Source organism: Apium graveolens, chromosome 8 (genome assembly GCF_009905375.1).
Source record: "Apium graveolens cultivar Ventura chromosome 8, ASM990537v1, whole genome shotgun sequence".
NCBI classification, from domain to species: domain Eukaryota; kingdom Viridiplantae; phylum Streptophyta; class Magnoliopsida; order Apiales; family Apiaceae; genus Apium; species Apium graveolens.
In genome coordinates, this window is record NC_133654.1 from 188,501,202 (window position 1) to 188,523,697 (window position 22,496).

At 34.2% G+C, this 22,496-nt stretch overlaps 1 non-coding gene across 1 annotated transcript; it reads left to right on the plus strand.

Annotated features, from left to right (window-relative positions):
• Positions 1–21,937: 21,937 nt before the first annotated feature.
• LOC141682239 (small nucleolar RNA R71) lies at positions 21,938–22,044 on the plus strand. Its single transcript, XR_012559640.1, has one exon. It is a non-coding gene; the product is annotated as a small nucleolar RNA R71 (small nucleolar RNA).
• The last annotated feature ends 452 nt before the right edge of the window (positions 22,045–22,496 follow it).

Here is a 22,496-nt window from a genome sequence, read left to right on the forward strand (position 1 = left end):
TCAGTTTGTCATTTGATTCCAGTTTTGCTGCTGCTAGATTGATGAGATCAATGTTATCCATAGCTGGTGGCTTAGTGAAAGCAATTATTGGCACAATTGCTATTCATAAATTGATGATCAAAAATTTCTAGCTTAAATCCAAGTCAATCCTCTAAGACATATGGAAGCAAAGATAAGAAGAAGGAGGAGAAAAATAGATGTAATTAGAAGAAAAAAGAAAAATGAAGACAGTTTAGAACCACACCAACAAACCCTAAATATCCAAATTAAACATGTTCAACCCTCTATGCCAACAAATTCAAATATCAAACTCCCTCAAACCTCAAGGCCTAAATTCCTATACAAACAAACTGCTAACAACTTTCTAAAATTACCAATCACCTCAAGCCAAACATTTCTCAAGAAAATCACAAACTTACCTTTTGTCAATCCATCACTCAAAGTTAACTACAAGTCTATTGGGAGGAAACCTAAGAAATCTAAGCATACTGAAAAAGTACAAGTTATTGAGAGGACCATCTGGAACTATTACAAGCAAAGTGATTTTCTACCTCTAAACTGGTGCATCTCATATATAGACTACTTTCAACAACTAGCTGAGTAAATAGTCAGAGTTTGGGTTGTAATACTAAGGGAAGTAAGAATCTACTATGAAGATGTGTCCTTCACATTTCTTGGCAGCACCTTTATGGACACCTTTTCACCCACAGAAATCAAAAGAGTAATAAGCTTACTAAAGGACAAGAACACTGCAACCAGGGCATGTAGATCAGTTTTAGCTGAATGGTTGATAGTAAGGGAGGAAAGAAGAGCAAGTAATAACACTGAATATGAGGAGAGGAAAAGGAAGTATGATGAGGAGATTAAAATGTACATTAAAAGATCAGAAAAAATCAAGGCAAAAGGGATGAGCAGAATTTCCAAGGATGGAAGATTTCTAAATGTCAAACCTGGCACATTCTCAAAATTCACGATTGATTTGCTGATTGGTTATCCAAAGCCTGACAGACTCAAACTTGTGAAAGCTCTAAGAGGGACATCAATAATAGAGGAACTTGAAATTCTTGTATATTTAAAGGACCTCATTAGAGAAGAAACAAAATATACAGTATTTGTCTAATATGTGTTTGTTTAACTCATGAAATCACCTAATGTATAAATGTTATATTTGTGTCAATTTTTATGTATTAGTCTAATTTACCATTGTAGCTTGGGGTTAGTCTTGTTAACGGGCATGAATTTATGATAAGCAATCTTCTCCCAAATTGGGGGAGATTATTCAAGACATGCATGTACTATAACAAGTCTAAGTCAAATTGACAACCCTAAGTAAGTTGTATGGTAATCTATGTTTGCATTGCATATTGTAACACTTAAGTCTGTAAAAATGTAAATAGACTAGACTGGAATATTTTTCAAGTATATAGTCTCAAGCCTAAGAATAAGCTCTGGAAGAAGATCATGAAGATCATGCCTCAAAGAAAGTATGAAGAAGCTTGGAGTTTAATAAATCTATTTTGTGAAAAACATTCTAAGTCAATAAGTCTACAAGTCACAGATTTTGTGTTATAGAGAAGTCATTCGAGAACTCAAGAATGACTTATCGAGAAGTCAAGAAAAGCTACTAGAAAACTCAAAGATATCGACAAGCAAAATTGAAGACATAAAGAATGGAGATATCGCCAAGTCATTTCTTCACTAGAGAACTCTGAGTTATCGACAAGTCAAAATATCACTAGAGATCTCTGAGATATCGATAAGTCAAATTATCACTAGAGATCTTTTAGATATCGATAAGCTAAAGTGAAGACATGAAGATAAGAGATCTCGACAAGTCAAATTCTCTTATAGAGTACTCAAAAACTTCGATAAGTCAAAACAACTATAAAGTGATGAGATATCTCGATAAGCCAATATACTTATCGAGATGTCACGTTCTCTATATACCAAACTGGAGATCTCGAGGTAAAACTCAAAGTACAAAGTGCATACCAGTTAAATATTCAAGAATATCAATCAATAAATAATTCAATCAGTTAGATTGACAAGTCTATAAAAGCAGTTTGAAGAGTACAAGATCAAAAGTCAAGATTAACTAGCAAAGTAAAGTCACAGGCGTGCAAGATTAGCAAAGATACACTAAGCCAGAAATAGAAAGATTTGGTTATCCAAAAATAGGGTTTAGTACATGCTGCTGCATACTGTGTAATAATCAGTGTTTACTGTTTTATAAAGTAAACACTGGATGCTTTGTTTTAGTAGTAACAATTTAGATCAGTAATCTTGTACTCTCTCAAAGAAGAAACTAAGCTTTTTATCAACAAAGAGCCTAGAAATTTTGTAGTAAGACATTCTTAATATTAATATAAAATTAAGAGAGTTTCGAAAGATTGGTGTTCACTATTTTTTATCTGTTTAAAATTCAGTACTAACACATTTCACTATAATATTTTAATTTACTTTTTTCATCACCATAAACACTTCAAGAAAAGCAGAAAAACACAAAAGCACATTCACCCCTCTCTGTGTGTGATTCATTACCTAACACCCAACACCCAACTTGCTCTATTATATATATAATAGATTAAGTTAGAATTTGAACATGAAATTTAATGTTTAAGTAAACTAGCTCGGATGATGAAACCATGCAATTACCCATGGGGTGAAAATTATATATCACGTAAACCAATTGCAACTACGTACTTATTTATTCTGTAGAGAATACTACTGAATACACACAGGTGTGTATATTGTCTTTTTAATATAATGTACGAGGGGTAGGTCAGTAATAACATATTATAAAAAAAAGAAACAAAATTTATAATTAAAATACACTAGGTATTTAGGGGGGTTATTTTTTACTCTTCTTCATTTTTTTCATTTTTTTCAAATTAAAATGATAATTAACAGTTTAGGCGGATTATTGACCGTGTACACCGTTATTTGACCGATTGTCGAAAAATAAAATATTTTTTATGATTTAATTAATTTGATAATTAATGAAATTCTTTCGATTAGTGATTAATGCACAGTTAATGATCACTTACTAGAAGACCGAAGACGGAGGAAGAAGGAAAAAACTACAAATTTTATGACATTGACATGTAACTAGCTCTATAACCCGTGCGAGGCACGAGCATGCTTTATTATGAAATATTTTAAAATTTGTGTATATGCTTGTTAAATAGATAAATATAGTATGTTGTGACTTGTGAAAAAATAGTTTTGTTTTTGTAATGACCTCTATTGTAAGTATGAGTTTTTTCGGTTTGTATATTCTATAACCTGTGCGAGTCACAAACGTTTTCTAAACTCACGTATGGCCATGTTTATGTTACATAAATGAAGTATACGTTATGTTGTGAGATTATCTTTTTTTTTAATTCTGGATCGAATAATAGATGTATAATATTCGTAAATTAAGTACTTTGAAATATTTTGAATTTTGAAATTCTACAATTGGTGCCATCGAGCATGAACATTCATAAATATTTGACAAAATCATGTTACTTAAATAAAAAAGATTTTGTTCATTTGCTTTAGTTATCTTAATTTCTTATTTTGGGTTTGCAGTATTCACTGTAGCGATTGTTAGTCTTTTTCACCACGCATGTCGAAAATGCGAATGGATTATTATTTTTTTAAAAAAAATAACTAATGTATTTTGTTAAAGGTGTGATAAGTGAGTTAAATAATTGTTAATCTTGACGGTAGTATATGTTATGAGACCGATGATCTCATGAACGGGAAGTATTTGTCATAATATTAATGATTCTCGAGATTGTTCAAATGTTTTACTTATTGAAATGAAAGGTCTATATTTGTTATATCTAATTGCGTTTGAAGTCTTTTAGTAGTACATCACATTTAGCTTTAAAATTTCAAACTGATCTTCATTTATATTTAGTTTTTCGCTATTTTATGATAACGATACTTTAACATAATAGTTTCTCGTATTATCATAATAAGATAAATACACACACATATATATATGTGTATATAGTGATAAATTGGTAATGTTAGATAATGAAGTAGTAATAAATATACGTAATAATGAGTTATAGTAATTAATACATGCATATTAAGTTTGATGCAAGTAATACATGCATATTAAATAAAATAATTATTAACATACAATTATGAGGGGTATTTTAGTAATTTTAATACGAATAAAATGTCTCATCAAACCCCCTAATTGCTCTATTATATATAATAGATGTCCATGCGCCGACCCAATTAAGCTGTAACCTAAAAAAGGTTAAAGAAAAGAGAGATAACATCCATGCAAAATGCAAAATGCCTGATGCCAAGTGTTGGAAAAATTAAATAAAAGAAAATACTTATATTGCATAAAACTTGTACTGCTTTTTACTTTATATATAAAATTGAAAGTAAACTAGCTATTATATAGGTTTTACACCCATATCAAAATTAAACCACCACTTAGCGGATAAATTAGATGCCCGTTAATTAGCTCCATAACTCCACAACCCCATTACTAAATAATTCTAAAATAATATTTTTCTCTAATAATTAATCTATTACTAAATATCTAAAACATCTAATAATTAAATATAATTAACTAAATAATATTTGAAGTGTAAATCTAACACACCCCTGCTTCAAATATTCCTAAAAAAATACTATTTTGAAACACTTCTATTCAATTTTGTGATGCCCTTCTCACCACCAATACTTTTGATACACTTCTCATCAATATCAAATCTTTAATGGAGAACTTGTCTTCAAGTTAACAGGTGATGTACTTTCCATCACCATGTAGAACATTTCTCTCCACTTTTCTTCACGGTGTACATGTTCACCAACTCAAAAAATATGTATTTTTTTTACTTTTTTACAATTTTAAACACATTCTTTGTGAATCTGTAGCAGTATTAGCATCTATTATCTTCCCTTTCTTCATTTATATACAACAATTTTTGACACCCAGTTACCCAATAGAATATAGCTCAGATATCATGTTGGAAAAATTAGATAAAAGAAAACACCTACATTACAGAAAACACCTACATTACAAAAAACTTGTACTGCTTTTTATTTCATATAAAATTGAAAGTAAAATAGCTATTATATATAGGTTTTACACAGATATCAAAACTAAACCACCACTTGGTTGATAAATTACATGCCCATTAATTAACTCCATAACTCCACAACCCACTATTAAATAATTCTAAAATAATATTTTTTTCTAATAATTAATATATTACTAAATATTTAAAATATCTAATAATTAAATATAATTAACTAAACAATATTTGAAATAAAAATGTAACGGGCAGATGAAAGAAAAGCAAAGAAAACAGCAAATGTATGACCGGAATCTAACGTCATCTCAATCAAGGAATATTACAATAACAAGAGGATGATCAGCATCAATATAGCCAGAAGACGACTTAGTAGAAATAACAGCATCGGATTCCCAAAAATCCACTTTTTCCTGGTTTTCAATTTTGTTTTACACGACAGAGAAATTAGTGGGCGCGGTCTGTAAAAGAAAGAGGCTAGCAACCGAAAGCCAATGAGAGCGTAACATGAAGCCCTTGTTATGAGCTTGAAAAGGTGGGATAGAGAGCCCCCCCCCCCCTAAGCTCCTCCTTCTCGGTGCCCACCTCAGAAATGGTTCCCACATGCACGAATGCAGGAATCCCAAGCAATCTAAACTTCACACTATTTATACATAAATACACTATTTATGCAAAAGCAAAGCAAATGCTAGATTCTGAGAGTACAATTCAGAGGACATGGTTTGTTTCTATATGCAAAGATTTTCTTCAACCTAATTATTAATTAAACTTTTGTTGTCATTTACATTGTTATCTCTCTTTCGTTACTAAAGGAATTAATTTCACCTTTAATTACATAATTAATTAAGCCTACCCTGATCTGTCATGGGAAAAGTCTGGGGTAGGAGGAGCGGCATATTAATGGGTCATTTTGATTTCGAAACAAGTGGGTTAGGCTTAATACTTACATTTCACATTTCAATTACACAAAAATAAAAAGTGCGTTAATCTTCAAAAAGATGATCAAACAAAAACTAATAATACTGACATACAAGATTAAAACTATAGTTTATTAATTTACACTTACTCTACATGTAAAAGCTTTTAGTTTAAGAATAAGTTAAGCAACATTGTATCCTTTACAGTGTACTGTAGACCATAAACCTTTTTCTTAAGACTTTGGGGTTCTTTTAGATTTTGTCAATATCGTGATCTTACCAGGAGGCCAGAGCATAATGTCTAGTCTTGGATTCTCTATATTCGTCGATATCACAAATTACATCTTGGCTCAATGTTAAGTTAAATAAGTGAGTTACTGTCAAGTTAAATCCTTTGTCAACAAAAATAATTGAATACAAGACTTTTATTATACAATTTGCGATCAATGTGAAACGATCTGTGATTAAAATCAATTAATAACACTAATTGTGTTCGCATGTAAGCAGGCCGAAAAGTTAGCAGTGAATAATTAAGAAAAAATAAGCGAGCAGACAAAGAACGAAGACTAAAATTAATTAATAACAGTAATTGTGTTCGATGTGAACAGACCGTAAGGTGAGTAGTGAATAGTTAAGAAAAAATAAGCGAGCAGATAAAGAACGAAGACTTAATCAAGTGTGTTAATTGTATGCTTAAAGTATATTAGTCCTCGTTTATGTGTGAGAGAAGCGTTTTCAGATTACTGTAAAGTAGCTAAATAGAGGAGAGCGTGAGCTATCACAATAGGAAGAACACAGAAGCGAGAGAAAAAAGAGAAAATGATATTAAAATGTACACCTATTTTAAAATATCAAACCCGAATAACTATAATTTCATATTTATAGATTTGGGATAAACTTGTGCACTATACTTTAAAATTAATTGAAACATGTTAAATTTTTGTTAGTTAATAAATAAATTTCTAACCGAATCATGATAAGAATTTCCGCCGTATCAACTATAATATTGGTATCAAAATCATTATTGAATTATTTAATTAAGAGTCCTTGTTCCGTGGCAACAAATTTATCTAAAACTATTTCGGATTTATTTAGCCCAATTTTTGTTATATTTGTGTCTGCGTATTGTACCTGCGAAAACGTACCGAGGCTCGTGAATTCTCGAAATTCACTCAAAAGCACACAGTTCACGTTCGTCATGTGCCCTGATTAGACCTGGCAAAATTGGTCTGAATCCGAAAAACCGAACCGAAATTCATGAAATCGAGATACGATCCGAAATACGAATTATACAATTCGATAATTATCTGAAAAACCGATTTAAACCGATCCGAAAGATACCCGAACCGAAAATTTAACCGAAAATTATCTGAAATACAAGATCTGGTTATAACTTGAAATCGATTAAAACCGAATAATATATTACCCGAACCGAATATGACCTGAAATAAGTAAAATTTATACTTTAAACTATTTTATGTTTATCATAACATACTTATTTAATCATATTCTTTTGTAAAAGTACATTATATTATATTAAAAATACTAAATTAAATAAAAATATATTTTTTAAATCTCAAAAATTAAAAAAATAAATAAGTTATGATCCGAAAATATCCGAACCGAATTTAATCCAAACAGAATTTTGTCCGATTTTAATCCGAATTTTATCCGATTTTAATCCGAATTAGACCCGAACCGAATCACATCCGATCCAATCCGAATGGTCTTCAAATATATCATAATCCGAAAGTAGATCTGATCCGAAATTGATCCGATCTGAAACCGAACCGGTTATCCGAATTGCCAGGTCTAGCCCGGATAACCGATGAAGCAGCTTATAGCGAATACGAGTTGACCCTACAAAAATGTGTTGTTATATAAAGGGCTTGTTTGGATACCATATATAACTAGCATAATAATCCGTATGGGGCACAGATCATTTTCTAGAATTTTTTTATGCATCATGCAATTATAATATTTTTAGAGGAACTCTATTAATATCAATATATAAGCTCTTGAGTCAAATTTTAAAGAAATGGAGATAAAAAATTTCTCCAAAAATCTCTATGTCCCCCTCTATAATATTAGGAGATTCAAATGTTTCCTCACTTTTAGAAGTGAATATCCCCTCAACTATTATTATACTATATTTTTCTTACCCGTTAATTTATATTTAATGAATGAATATAAATAGTGTAGTAAGTGAACGTTTAAAACGAAACGATTAAACTTATTCTGTAAAATGTCGTTAGTATGTTAATAAATAAAATGTTAAAAATTAACATATATGTTGAATACAGAGTTGACCAAAAATTTTGAATTTTATTTAAATAAACCATGTGTACTTGTCTATATTATTACTGAGTTCACTACTAACTTACAATTAACTTACTCAATTTAAAAAGATAAAAAATGCATAACTGAAGTCAGAATGACTTGCAATCATAATATACAATAATGTAATTTTTACATTATTGTTAATATTAAAGTTAATTTTAATGAAATATATTAGTTTTTGAAATTCAATGTATGTATGTATGGGAAAATGTTAGTTTTTTATTTACACCACTGTTAACAAAGTAAGATTAAGTTATATGTATGTGTGTGTGCTAGCATGTAAATTATTGTATATTACATCTTTTAGTAAATTATGATAATTTCAATTATTTATATGCTAAATATCTGATTTATGTACATGTATAATCATTATTAACATCTAGTGAGACAATTGATTACTTAAATAACATGCATTTATAACTATTTAAAAAATAAAAATTATGTAATAAATAAATTGCTATAATTTATATATGGTATTCACATTATCACTGACAAACAATCAATATCTATTTTTTACGCAACCACGTATCAATCATGGTTGTAACATAAAAATGAATTATATATTTTTAAGACTTATTATTGATATTCATGATTTTTTTCAAGAATTCGAAACAATAATATAATTATATCGTTATTTAAACCGTTTTTAAAGTTTCTTTCATTAAGACTCTAATATTTATTCATATAATAATTTGATAACATTGTATACTATTCTCCTAAAATTAAAAAATTTCAGTTCGATAAAGTTTTATAAATATTAGTTGAACTAGTTAATTCCTTCAAATTATTGGACAATATATGTTGTTTTCCTTAAATAATATTAAATGCATTGAATCAAATGCTACAATATAGTATAGATATAACTTTTATTTGAATGATTCAAAATATTTGTACAATATTATCTTGATCAATCAATATTGTTGATCTAAAAGAATTCTTTTTAAAAACCTAGTTTTTTTAAGTGAAAAATGAAAAATAAATCGATTTAATATATCATCGTAGCTTTAACAAATCTCGTGAGATCTCATTTCAAATTTCAAATATTCTTAAAATTGGGACAAATACCAAAAATAATAATGCGTTACCAGTGAAGTTAGTAATTTTAATATAAATAATTAATTGATTTGATCCTATAAAGACCCCAAACACATTAATTTATATTAACATAACATATTAAAAAAAGTCACATTATTGGGAAGATATTCTCACCGAACTTGTAATTTTAATTTACTAAACGTAGAATTTGACGATATTTTTCGGTCGGGTCATGTAGTCAAATTTCGAGTATATTTTGAACAATGGGCCAAGTTCTAAAATGCATTGACTCATTATAATTCGAACTTATCTAAATATGTAATACAATATAGATTATTTATATATAAGCGATTTTATTTTCAAGATATTTTTTAAAACTATATATGTACATTTTAATTACTTTTATAATAAAAATATGTTAAAAATATATGAGATATATTTTCAAACTAAAAAATGATTAATAAATATAATAATTATTCATTTATGTACTATGCCTAATTTTATATATGAAATTCAATTCTTTAAAATTAACTGTACAAATATTCAACTAACTATCTTTTTTTGCTGAATTCAAGTAAGTATCTTTAAAGTTAAATAAAATATTCATCTAACACACTTACATATTATGTGTATGATAAAACGCACATGTGACAATATGGTGTAGTGGTAAAAGGTTGTATAGTTGAATGAAATAACTCGAGTTCGATTCCCACAAATCACATCTTTTATATAAATATTAAAAATAGGGGTAATTTAGTCTTTTCAATGAGACTTTTTAATCTCATGAATATTATACCTTGTTCTCCTGTTATATATAGAAGAAGAGAGTAGTTTATTTGTTTATAAGCTCGTAAGTACTTATCGACGAGTGTTTGTCGACCTAACTTATGAGTGAAATTTTCAAATTATAAGCCGATAAGTTGAATGTTAGCAACGACTTATTTTTTCTCAACTTATTTTGATTTTTCGCCTTTTTATTAACTTTAGTTTCAAAAATTATATTTTTAAATGTTAATCTAATATAAAATTCATGAATTAAGATAATTATATTTGAAAATTATTTATTTTGATTTATTTTAATTAAAAAAAATAACTTATAAGTAAAATTATTAAAACACTTATATAACTAATAAGAATTCATCTTTATCACTTGTAAGTCACTTATTTACCTTAAATCAAAAGTTATTTATTTTAAAATTTCTCAAACGGGCACAAAGTTATGAAAGAGACTCCACAAATTCAACGTGTAACTTTCATTTTCTTCACCATTTTTCCACTAGTAACAAAAATTAACTTCGGATGATCATATCTTATCCATATCCTAATCATTTTAGGTAATTCAACATGTCTTGGAAACTCCCAAGAACGAAAACATACTCCAAGTTAAGGATGACAACGGGTCACTTTCGAATCGGATATTATAAAATTCAAATTTAAATTCAAATATTTTCGGTTTATCCAAATCCAAATACGTCGAATTTCTGTTTGGGTCGGTTATTTTTCGGATATCCAAGAAAATAAATAATGTAGTCAAATTTAATATTAATTATGTATGCAAACATCGTTAATTAATTTGCATAATATCTAAAATAAAAAGACACTAATTAAAAAGTAGTTAAACGTATTACATTTTACGGGTTGACATAACTAGTGAAATATAAGATCTGTTACTAACATAATATTTATTATCACATCACAAATGAGTTTTTTCTGTAAATGCATAAAAGGTACGTCTTAAACAAAAAATATTGAGATTGAAAATAAAGAGTTATAATTCACTAAATAAGCGTTGACAATTTTGACATTAATTTATTATTGCTCAAATAATACAAAAAAATATGTATATAATGTCTTAAATCTAAAATATTATACATAATATATTATGTTAGGTAATGAATCACACACCGGTGGTGAATGTGTTTTTCTGATTTTAGCCTTTTCTTGAAAGATAATGGTTGAACAAAGTAAACTAAATCTTGTATTGAAAAGTGTTCTTGTAGAATTTAAACTTTGCAGAAAAGAAAGAACACAGATCTTCAAAACTCACTTAATTTTATATTAAAATTAAGATTGTTTTACTACAAAATTTCTAAGCTCTTTAATGTTAAAGAGCTCAGCTTCTAATTGAGAATGTTACAAGAATTTTGATCTAAATTGTTACAACTAACTAAATGACCAATGTTAACTTTATAACTTAATTAACTGCTGGTTTACAAAGTGGATAATAAACATGCTATTAGCTTTTCTAAACTGTCACTTGTCAGTTCTATTTATAGAAAAACAAATCTTTCATTTCTGGCTTAGTATATCTTTAGCATCCCGTGTTCACTTTAATCTTCCTTTGTCAGTTAATCTTTGTCATTGATCTTGCACACTCTTCAAGCTGCTTTTTGTAGACTTGTCAATCCAGCTGTTGGATTGTTTGTTGATTGTTTATCTTGGATATTAAACTAATCTACAATTATGTATTTTGAGACTATACCTCGAGATCTCCAGTTTAAATTAATTGAACACTTGACATCTCGATAAGTACATAGGCTTATCGAGATCTCTAGCACTCCAAATTGAGTTTGGCTTGTAGAGGTCTTCAGCTTGTCGATATCTCTAGTCTTCACATCTTCATTTTGACTTATCAATAACTCAGAGTTCTCTACTGAATGTAGAATTATTGATAACTCTAAGTTCTCTAGTGAAGGAATGACTTGTCTATATCTCCAATCTTCAGTCCTTCAATTTTTCTTGTCGATATCTTCCTGAGTTCTCTATTAGCTTTCCTGACTTCTTCACTCTGAATTCATTCATTTCTTCTAACCCGGTGGATATTGCTCATCCGTCGAGTAGTGATTGTATCCCGACGGATGTGCCTAACAGCAGTCATCCGTCGACTAGCCAAACTACTATCCTGATGGATGTTCCTCATCCGTCGGTACTCTCTGCAACTTGAATGACTTCTCGATAAGCCATTCTGGAGTTATCGAATGACTTCTCTATAAAATTAAATCTGTGACTTGTAGAGATCTTGACTTAGAGTATTTTTCTCCAAACATATTTATTCAACTCCAAGCTTCTTCAAAATTCTTCTAAGGCATGATCTTCTTGATCTTCTTCCAGATAGAATCCTTAGGCTTGATACTGTTTTAGGAAAAAGACTCCAGTCTGCTCCTTTGCATTTTTACAGACTTTAAGTGTTACAATTACAAAATGCAAATTTAGATAACAATACAACTTACTTAGGGTTGGCCCCAAGCTAACTGATTACTAAAAATAACAGTTCATTGATCTCCTCCTCAGATCAGATGTCCACTTGGCTTGCTTCATTCTTTGATCAGAGATGCTAATGACATTATTATCTCCAGTGATCTTTGACAACATCAATTATATATTACAATCTCCCCCAACTGTTAGTCGCTAAACACGCGCTAATATTACACGCAAGTATACGAGTTCGCAAGTAGTATAAGATATAAATCAGGTTCGATCCCACGGAGACTGTATTGGTTAACTATCTAAATTACGCACCTAGGCAACAATGTATGGTTATTATTCAATGCTAAGACAATAATAAATTGAGAATATTTATAACTAAGAATTACGCTAACTATTATAACTACAAGAATAAGATAGACTGAGTTAATATATATGAAATACATGGGATTCTAACTTAATTAAGTACTTCATTCAATAGTCTTATTATTCTCAACCTTAGCATGCAATGGTGATGACACTAATCAGACAACACGAAACTGATAAACGCCAACTTTCATTGCACGAGTACCATTCTACCAAACATCCACAAAAGAGATGGAAGCGGAATAGGCACCAATTATATTGAGACCCTATATGTCTATAGAATTTGACAACATAACGGTTTAAGCACAAGTTATCTAACTTGATTACATAGGGCAAGTAAGATGGCTAAATTTACGTACGAATCATGCATAACAATACATGAACCTATGCTAGCATGACAAGTTCTAAATCGTTAAATTCACTTTCGCTTCATTAAGAATTAATACACTATCTTATAAGTTCGCGACGCTCACAAGACGAATACGCACAACCAATACTAGGATATTATAAAATCACCACACACTAAGGCATCAAACAATTTAACTAAAGAAATCAATAAATAAATCCGCTAGAACACCACGATAACGATTAGTCCATAATCGAACTCATCGCCAACGTGGGTTCCAATGAAAACATGATATATCAAACATAGTCTTTATACGAATAAATAAAACCAAGTACAAACAAGAATATAGGTTCAGCAAAACAAGAAACAAGCATCCAAATTACAACTCAAAATAAAGATTCACAAAAATAAACTAGATCGTCTTCTCCTTTGTTGAATTGTGCCAAAAAGGTCTCTTGCCATCTTCTCCTTCCTTGATGTCTTGAAAACTCTGAATCTCTGAATATATATATTGAAAAATGACCTAAATTATGTTTATATAGCAGTCCATGCATCCCAGGAGTCTAGAATTTGAATTTCCCAAAAATCAGGATTTTTAAATCCCAGCGCGGGCGCGCCTGCCTTCTGCCAAAAATTCTTTTTTTCTTTTCCTTATTCCTTGCAGCTTCGAGCCAGTCTTTCAAGCTTTATTCCAACACATCCTAAACACCATAATAGCATCAAAACAATGCTAATTCACCTGATTCACGAAGTAAATCCTGAAATGCAAAAACACTTGTAAACACGTTAAAACACACAAATAACTTGAGTACAAATACACCAACTCAAAGCTTATTAGAGCATAAATAAGTGTCATAAATGCCCCTTAACACACCCCCAAACTTGAATCGATGCTTGTCCTCAAGCATAAACAGACTCAAAGAACAAGAAATAAAAATGCATGAATGCAACTAATATGAATGCAACAATCCCCAAAGAATAACTAAACCAATAAACTAGCAACACCTCAGCAAATACAATTATTCGCATAAAGATCCGTCAAATCTCATAAATCAATCTATACACCAGAGACGTGCGTGTGTGCAAATGCTTACAGATATACTATAGCAACTAGATCGACAATCATAACTCACTACTTATCAAGACAATCGCAAGTTTATAAACAGAATAAAAGCTAGACTCAAAATAACTTATAACACTTCAATTCTTATATCAGAATTAATCATGGATTCATGCTTTATTCATCCAAAACAAAACACATATGCGTATTTGATCGTGCAATGAGTGAGGTCCACAAAAGACTTATACAATAGTACCCATGTAGCGAGCGTTAGGTTAGCGGATCCCAGACTATAGAAGCCTTAGGTCACTAGGCACAAAGTCCCCTAAGAACTTAATAACTCGAGTACTAAAGAGCCCACTCGTGATCAATTATACATAACACTAATTCTTTTTTTTCTTTTTTTTCCTCTTTTTTTCTTTTTTGCAATTTTTTCTCAATTTCTGAATGAGTGTGTTTCGCTCCATCTCATTCAACCCTAGACTACTCATAAAAATATGAGCCGGCTACTAGCCATTTGACACCTAGCCACACAACTAGCAATGAAATCCAATTCTCCAATTTTTAAATATCCATGTCTTTTATTATTAAGAGAATACCCTAAATTCTAAATATAAACAAGCGATTAAACCTCGACAAACCAACAAATCATGACTATGATCTAGCACTATAGCAACCTATAAGACTTAGTGAAATACAAATATCTCTAGCATGTAAATCAATCCAATAAGACTCAACATTACTAAATACAACATCACTACACTAGCATTAATATCACCAATAAATCGAAAAAATTATCTAAGGGAATTATGATATAATGCAAATGCATGAAACTACATGAACAAATTATCATAAAAACTACCAAAAAAAACTACATGACAAAATATATGTAACTATATGAAATAAAACTATCATGAACATGCAAACTATATGAGACTCACACAAACATATTCCTTCAACTACTACCCCCAAACTTAAAATATTCATTATCCTCAGTGAAGGTAATAGTAAGGAATCAGGCATACATACTCAGAATCAGAATCATCACCCTCAACGGGTGGAGTGTCAGGTGTGTCTGGAGGTGGATATACGGAATCCTCACCAAAAACTGGCCACTGGATGTCAACTCCCGTAGCTCTAAATGCAGTCCCAAGTGCCTGGGTCAGATTGCGTGCAAATCGACTGTGGATGTCGTGCATCACATCCATCCTCCTCGCAAGACGCCTATACTGCGTCGAACTCAAACCAGCTCCCATATCTGCTCCTGCTGCCTTCTCCTCCTGCTGTCGCTGCCATGGACCGGCCTCCTCTCCCAACTCGGCTCTCCAAGCCGCCTTGCTAGCCTGCTGCGTACCACCGGCATATGACTGAGGGGCTGGACGTCCTCCTGGTAGATGATCATAAGAATAACCAAGTCCCTTAGGATTGGGCTTGCCGCCATACCACTCAACCATGCTGTGCAGCTTAGAACTGTCGATAGAAGCACTAGAAAGCTGCAGCTGCTCATGTGCGGGCCAATGAACCCCAACCTCCACGCACAACTTCGTCACAACGGACACATAAGGAATAACACCTGTATTACCTCCCCTCAAAAACCTCAGGATCCCCTGATAGATCACCATCCCCAAATCAATGTAATCACCCTGCAGAATACCCCAAAGCAGACGAGCACGCTCCACAGTAATCTCATGCACATGCGAAGATGGCATGATATTAGCGCAAATAAACGAGTTCTAAGCTCGTGCAAACCTGTTCATGCATGAGACAGGGAACGTGGAGTAATCAGTAGTGCCCCTCTTGAACTTCCAATGAGTCTCAGGCACACAGAGAGTAGCAATGATCAGATCCAAGTTAAAGTCCTCCGAAGTCTTATCATTCCAAGTGTCCTAGCCCAACTTCCTCGCAGGCTACTCAATCACTGTTCTGATAGCCTCAGCACTGTACTCGACAGTCATCCCCCTCACCACCGTAGAGCCATTCTTCTCCACTTTAGCATTGGCATAAAACTCCGCACAACACTCATGGGCACAGCAGCGGGAACCTCACAAAAAGGTACCCATCCCATCTCGAGAATCATCTCCAACAACTTACCATCCTTCCCGGACAGCAGAAATCCTCTCTACTTAGCAATAGGCTTCGAGAGAAGCCTCGTATACTCCTCATCCACCTCAGGAGTAGAGAACCTAGGCCTCATACCACCAGCAGATGATGAATCGGTGGTGCTACTTCCAACTTGAGTTCTCTGTCTTTTGGGTGCCATCAGATTGAAAAAGTGTGAATAAAAGATTAAGTTTTTAGAGAGAATTTGTGTTTGAAAGTTTATGAATTGGTGGAGAAATTGTGTATAAGTGTATGTATTTATAGGTGGAGGGGTGTGAATTTGATAAGAAATAGAAGTGGGATTGATTATGGGAATCGTGGCAATAATGGAATTGATTGGGAGAGGGAAATATGGGGTGTGGAAGAGTAAAAATCGGGTTTGAATTGATTTTGGAATTAAAATCCCGATTTTACCTTATAAGTTGCCGCCTTAAAAAAAAATTCGCACAGGGACCGGCGCGGCCGCGCGCTGAGACAGCGTGTGCGCTCTATTTCTGGAAAACCAGTACGGTCGCGCGCTAGGACAGTGTGGGCGCGCTCAGCTACTGGAAAAATGGTGCGTCCGCGCGCTAGAACAGCACGGGCGTGCTAGAACAGCGCGGGCGCGCTAGAACAGCGCGGGCGCGCTAGAACAGCGCGGGCGCACCCAGCTTCTGTACTTGGCCCTGAATTTTTTTCTTTTTCTGATTTTTTTAATGATTTTTTCCTTTCTTCTTGCTTCCTCTACCTACTATTGTACAACAAACTTGGGTTGCCTCCCAAGAAGCGCTTCTTTTATGTCGCTAGCTCGACGTAGAATCTCGAGATCAAGTGGACAATAAAACGGCACTAACCACCTCGCGGGTTGCCGTATCACCAAAATAATGCTTCAACCATTGACCATTTACCTTGAACGCTTGGCCCGGATCATTCTAAAAAATTTTCACCGCTCCATGTGGAAATACAGTTTTGACAATAAAAGGACCGGACCATCTTGACTTCAACTTTCCAGGAAAATGACGGAGACGAGGGTTAAATAAAAGCACTTGTTGTCCCGACATAAATTTCTTGAGCACTAGACCCCGATCGTGCCACCTCTTGACTTTCTCCTTGTACATTTTGTTGTTCTCATAAGCTTGAAGTCAAAATTCGTCAAGTTCGTTCAATTGAAGTATCCTTTTCTTTCCAGCTGCATCCAAGTCCTAATTCAATTTCTTTAAAGCCCAGTATACTTTATGCTCGAGATCTACCGGCAAATGACACCCCTTACCATAAACCAACTGAAATGGCGACATTCCTAATGGAGTTTTATATGTTGTTCTATACGCCCAAACAGCTTCATCAAGCTTCAAAGACCAATCCTTCCTTGATGGACATACCACTTTCTCTAAAATGCGCTTTATCTCCTGTTAGATACCTCCGCTTGACCATTCGTCTGAGGATGATAAGCCGTAACAATGCGATGATTCACATTATACCTTTTCATCATGGCAGTGAACTTGCGGTTGCAAAAATGCGGCCCCTCATCACTGAATATGACTCTTGGAGTTCCAAACCTTGTGAATATCTGCTTGTGAAGAAAATTAAGCACCACTTTCGCATCATTCGTTGGCAACGCCTTAACTTCAACCCATTTCGACACATAATCAACTGCCAACAGGATATACTGATTTTTGCAAGATGAGACAAATGGCCCCATGAAGTCAATTCCCCAAACATCGAAGACCTCAACCTCGAGAAGCACATTAAGAAGCATCTCATCCCTCTTGGACATATTACCCACACGTTGACATCGATCACATTTCAAAACGAACTGATGAGCATCTTTAAATAATGTCGGCCAAAAGAAACCTGCTTGAAGAACACGAGCTGCTGTCTTTTCTCCACCATAATGTCCTCCATAAGCTGTTAAGTGGCAATCTCGCAAGATCCCCCCGTTTCGCTGTAAGGAATACATCTCTTGATGATTTGGTCAGCTCCTTGGTGAAAAAGAAACGGCTCATCCCACATATACCACTTCACTTTATGTAAAAACTTCTTCCTTTGAGCATAAGATAAGTCGGGAGGCATGATGTTACTCACAAGGTAGTTCACAATGTCTGCAAACCACGGCTCTTCTTCTTGCACTCCAAACAGCTGCTTGTCGGGAAAAGACTCATTTATGAATGTCTTATCCAATGAAGTAGCATTAGGATTCTCTAAATGCAAGAGATGATCAACAACTTGATTTTTAATTCCTTTTCTGTCCTTGATCTCTAGTTCAAATTCTTGGAGTAAAAGAACCCATCGAATCAATCTAGGCTTCGAGTCCTTCTTTGAGACAAGATATCGAATTGCAGCGTGATCAATGAACACTGTCACCTTAGTCCCAAGTAGATAAGATCGAAATTTCTCAAAACCATAGACAATAGCCAAAAGTTCTTTCTCCTTAGTAGTATAATTCAGTTGAGCACCGTTGAGAGTCTTACTAGCATAGTAGACCACATGAAATATGTTATTCTTCCTCTGCCCAAGAACTGCTCCAACTGCATAATCACTTGCATCGCACATCATCTCAAAAGGCTCATTCCAATCAGGTGCGGTTATGGCAGGTGTCGTGATTAGACTCTTTTTCAATGTCTCAAATGCTGCAAGGCACTCGTCATCAAATTTAAAAGGAACATCTATCTCTAGTAAACTACACAATGGCTTTGAAATTTTTGAGAAGTCCTTGATGAAATGCCTGTGGATACCCGCGTGACCAAGAAAACTGTGAATTCCCTTGACAGAAATAGGTGGGGGAAGATTCTCAATGACCCCTACCTTGGCCTTATCCACCTCAAGACCCTTACTAGAAACCTAGTGCCTGAGAATTATGCCTTGACGCACCATAAAGTGACATTTCTCCCAATTGAGAACTAAATTGGTTTCAACGCACCTCTTGAGAACATGTCCGAGATTTTGCAAGCATTCATCAAAATAATCGCCAAATACTGAGAAGTTGTCCATGAACACTTCCACATTCTGGCCAATCATGTCAGAAAAGATGGCCATCATACATCATTGAAATGTGGCTGGTGCGCCACACAGACAAAAAAAACTCGTCTAAAGGCGAACGTACCGAATGGACAAGTGAAGGTAGTTTTTTCTTGATCTTCTGGAGTAATACAAATCTGATTATAACCCGAATACCCATCCAGAAGACAATAATACTCATGACCAGCCAACCTGTCAAGCATCTGATCAATGAAGGGTAAGGGAAAGTGATCCTTTCTAGTGGCCTTGTTTAGCTTCATGTAGTCCATACAGACTCTCCACCCCGTGACTATTCTTGTAGGAATAAGCTCATTCTTCTCATTTGCTACCACAGGTAATACCACATTTCTTTGGTACACATTAAACTGGGCTTACCCATGAACTGTCAGAGATAGGATAAATGATCCCTGCATCTAGCCACTTCATAATTTCCTTCTTTACTACTTCCTTCATGATTGGATTAAGTCTTCTTTGTTGCTCGATTATAGGTTTGCTACCTTCTTCTAGCAAAATTTTATGCATGCAGTAAGAAGGGCTGATTCCCTTGATATCTGCTATAGTCCATCCAATTGCCGATTTGAACTCTCTCAGAATTTTTAAAAGCTTTTCCCCATCGCTACCTGAAAGGTCAGATGCAATAATGACAGGCAGAGTATATGAATCACCTAAAAAAGCATACCTCAAATGTTCAGGTAAAGGCTTAAGCTCAAGAGTAGGAGCTTCCTCATTAGAAGGCTTGAGGCGTTTAGGAGCTTTGTTCAATTCCTCCATTCCAAGAGATTCAAAAGGTATATCAATCTTCCTTTTCCAGGGAGAAGCATTCAAATATTGCAATTGCTCATCACCTTCGGCATCTTTACTATCTGAATTTCCCAACAAGGCTTTTTCTAAGGCATCAGACCTTAGCAATTGATCAAGTTTCGATGTGACCATCGAATTGACCATCTCGACTTTTAAGCACTCCTCATTATCAGTAGGAAATTTCATAGCATTGAAAATATTGAAAGTTACATCCTGATCCAACACTCGAATTGTAAGCTCATCCTTCTGCACATCAATCAAGGTTCGGCCAGTTGCCAAGAAAGGCCTTCCCAAGATTATGGGAATCTTCTTATCCTCTTCGAAATCAAGAATGACGAAATTAGCAGGGAAGATGAGTTTATCCACCTTGACCAAGACATCCTCCGCAATACCTCTCGGATATGTAATAGAACGGTCGGCCAATTGCAAGGTCATGTAAGTTGGTTTGGGATGAGGTAAGTCCAATTGCTTGAAGATTTACAAAGGCATTAGATTAATGTTAGCTCCCAAGTCATATAAGCATCTGTCAAAGGACACTTTTCCAATAGTACATGGAATAGTAAAGCTTTCTGGATTCCTAAGCTTTGGAGGCAACTTCTGCTGCAGCACAGCACTGCATTCCTCCGTGAGAGCGACAAATCATCTAGCTTCACTTTCCTAGAGAGAACACCTTTCATAAACTTTGCATAACTAGGCATCTGCTCGAGAGCCTCAGCGAAAGGTATGTTGATATGAAGTTTCTTAAACACCTCCAGAAACTTCTCGAATTGCTTGTCCAGCTTTTTCTTCTGCAGCCTCTTAGGAAAAGGCGGTGGAGGATAGATCTGTTTCTCCCATATATTACCCTCTGGCAGAGTGTGCTCAACAGTAGTCTTCCTTGGTTCCACTTCTTCATCCTGCTGCTCTACTTCTTTCTCAGCTCCAGCTTTTTCAGCCAACTCTTGAGTTTGTTCGGGATTAGCAACCTTTCCAGACCTTAAAGTGATTGCCATTACCTGCTTCTTAGCTTTCTTCTTTCCTGTCACTTCAGTGTCACTAGGTAGCGTACCAGGCTGACAATTTAGCAAGGCATTGACAATTTTCCTAATTTGATTTTCCAAGGTCTTGATAGAAACCGCTTGGCTCTTGCACATAAGCTTCAACTCCTCTAATTCAGATTTTTCATTAGCTGATTGCAGCTGGAGTTGTTGTTTTGGTGCAAACTGCGGTTGCTGAAAACCAGGGGGTTGTACTATTTAGCTGAATACTGATGATAAGGCTGTTGAACCGCATTCAGAGCATTGCTCCAACTGAAATTAGGATGATTGCGGTTGTTTGGATGATAGGTGGCTGGCACAGGTTGCTGCGATCGCTGGAAGTTGCTCACGAACTGAGCTGATTCATTCGAAATTACACACTGATCAGTCTCATGGGCACCAACAAAAAGCTCACAGACACTAGTAATTTGATTAACTCCATAATTAGCCAAGTGTCCACCTTCATTGTCAAAGCCTTAAGTTGGGCAGCTATAGCAGTTGCTGCGTCCAACTCCAGAATTCCTGTAACTTTTCCCTGAGTCAGTCTCTGGGAAGGATTCTGGTACTCATTAGCAGCCATCAGTTCAATAAGTTCATAAGCTTCATCGTAGCTCTTAGCCCACAAGGCTCCTCCTGATGCTGCATCAAGCATGGGCCTAGAAGTAGGTCCCAATCCATTGTAAAAACAGTTGATAATCATCCAATCAGGCATGCCATGGTGTGGGCACTTCTTTAGCATCTCCTTATATCGATCCCAAGCCTCACACATAGATTCTCCAGTTTGCTGCACAAACTGGGTAAGAGCATTCATGATTGCTGCAGTCTTCGCCATGGGAAAAAATTTAGTGAGAAACTTTTGAGCAAGATCTTCCCAAGTTGTGATAGACCCTGTCGGTAGAGAGTGTAACCAGCACTTAGCTTTGTCCCTCAAATAGAATGGGAAGAGTCGCAGCTTGATAGCATCTTCAGTCACACCATTGAACTTGAAAGTGTCGCAGATCTCGATAAAATCCCTGATGTGCATGTTGGGGTCTTCGGTAGGAGAACCCCCAAACTGAATTGAGTTCTGTATCATCTGGACCGTGCTTGACTTGATCTCAAAAGTGTTAGCCGCGATGGCTGGTCTAATGATACTAAACTGAATGTCATTAATCTTAGGCTTAGAATAGTCCATCAAAGCGTTCGGATTTTTAGCTAGATCACCCATAGCTACTACAATTGGCTCTTCAACTTTCTCTTCTTCTTCTACCTTCTTTTCTTCCTCAAAAA